The sequence below is a fragment of the Atta cephalotes genome (genome assembly GCF_000143395.1).
Source record: "Atta cephalotes unplaced genomic scaffold scaffold00002, whole genome shotgun sequence".
Classification (NCBI taxonomy): domain Eukaryota; kingdom Metazoa; phylum Arthropoda; class Insecta; order Hymenoptera; family Formicidae; genus Atta; species Atta cephalotes.
In genome coordinates, this window is record NW_012130066.1 from 4,545,505 (window position 1) to 4,547,995 (window position 2,491).

Sequence of the window (2,491 nt, forward strand, 5' to 3'; positions counted from 1 at the left end):
CCTGAATTATTTAAAACGATTTTTTGAAAAATATTATTAAGATGACTAACTGAAATATACTGTTATGGTGGCGTACGCAGTAGTCCAAAATGCTTTGATCACTTAAAATCTTCTTCAAGCGATATTCCAAGATTTCAATTTGACAATATACATGCATTAAGAAACCACATATGAGAGTATCGCAGGCGACATTTACGCTAGCACAATAAAACGTGCTCAGAATTTGGTGAACATACGTAACGCAAAACATCATGTAAGACGAATAATCGTACGGTACCCATTCTCTATACGTTAATTTTCTGTGTTTAAAGTCTGTAAGCAACGACATCAAACTCATGAATGTCCATGATGACGCAATCAAAACTGAGTAACGTAATGTGTTAAACCTAGAAATTGATATTCAAAAGAAAACAATTGTTAAAGGTTGGTGTACAAATACATATGTATAAATACATATGTATAAATATATAAATATTTACCGTATTATTTTATCAAATTTTTCACGAATTTTCAATTCGCTTAGATCTAATGGTTTAAATGGTTCCTCGTTAAGTACAGTAATTAATGTTGTAACGTTGTTATAATTTAGCCACATTATCAGTAATTTAAAACCAGAAACGGACACATTTAACGCCATATATAAAATATTAGTAAAGTCGTCAGGATTATTGACGTTTATCATAATGTCCGTAAATTGTAAAAAAGCAAAAATATATAAAATGGTAATTATAAATAGTCTGTAGAGATTGTAAATAACACGCATAAATAGCGATGTCCACGATAACGGTCGAAAGCACCCAACAAATGTAACGATTAAAAATGTCAATTTTAAGATATGCATTTTTATCCTTTGTTCAAATTAAAAAAATACTCGTAATGAATTTGTTTGTGTAACGTATGTTATGAGCACTTTAATCAGTAATTTCGACAATTTTTAAAGAATTATTATTTTTAAAATAACTTCATAAATACTTTTAAAATAACTTAATAAATTCTATATTGCACGAGAAGTGAAGACAGGAACATAATTTGAAGATAGTGCACTTAGGAACGTCTATAGACATGTGACACGATTCTTTGACAATAGACAGTATATCCTCTCTCTTCATACATATTTAATAACTTTACCTTTATAATACTAAATTTTTAGTAACTCTTTTTAAAGTGATATTTATGCAAAATAGCAAGAGGAATTATTTGTATATACAATTTTTCTTATACAAAAGAGATGAACTATTTTTATATATTATACCTATATAGAGGAAAAAAATTCTAATACAGCAAAGAAAGGAGAGTAAATTCTGTATAAGTACATTAATAAGATATGAGGTGTAAATAATATCTTGCAATACTAGAATATACATATATCTCGATATGTTAAAAATAGAATATTTCATTTGATATTAGGGGAGATTGGAGCAAAGCGGAACTCCCCTAATATCGTAAACCAGAATACTCTACTACTTTTTTGCTTGTTACGATATTCAATTGTGATAAATTGAATTATGTTTTGTGTCCCGAAGAACACGTTACAGACGATAGATGCCATTTTTTGAGTCTTTGATGTGATAGCATACAATATAGTGATGCACAATATCCATTCGTAATATTCGCTTTATATATTTTCATGAAAATAAATATCTACATATTAAATTCAGTACTTTCTATCCTAAATTTCTAAAATTAATTAAATATAATCTAAACTTCATTTTAATGCCATTAAATTGTTGTTATAAATCAAGTGAGTTAAAAATATAGTGAGTTATAAATATAAATCAAGTTATTCAATAACAATTGATATTAACAATTGGGGCAAAGTAGGATGGGGAAAAATAGAGTATCCGTTTTGCCCCAATTCTTCAGTTGCGATTTGCGAATGACACAAGCGCTGGTCGCGAGCTTTCATGTAGGATTTATACTGCATACGACATCTGACGTACGACCCGATGACATTCAATATCCAATAGAAGAATTAGATTTTAATTAGAATTATCTCCTGAAGATAAAAATGTCGTTAACTAGGATCGAATTTCCTTATTGGATATCGTATCCTATATAATCCTTTGCGGTTCCTATGATTGCGTTTGGTTATTGCTTAGTGTCGGACTAAGTGTTATGCTGCATCTAAAATTTTCAAATCTAATAAAAATTGATGTTGTAATGAATAATAAGTTGAAATATTTATTATTTGATATATGAAAATGTACAATAATTTCATTTCTTTATCCTTAATTTGTTTCAAATTAAAATTTTCATTATTTAGATAAACATTCAACATCTATCTCACTTTAGTTACATGAAGTAAAGTGGATTAAAAATAAGTTATATATCAATTACAATAAAATTAATGATATGTGAATGCTTTTATAAGAGATATTTTATTACATTTTTTTTCTCTAGTTATAATAATATACACATAAATGGATTAAAAATTGTACATATCAAATATCACTTTTGCAATATCAAATTTAAATTTTGTAACATTTATATA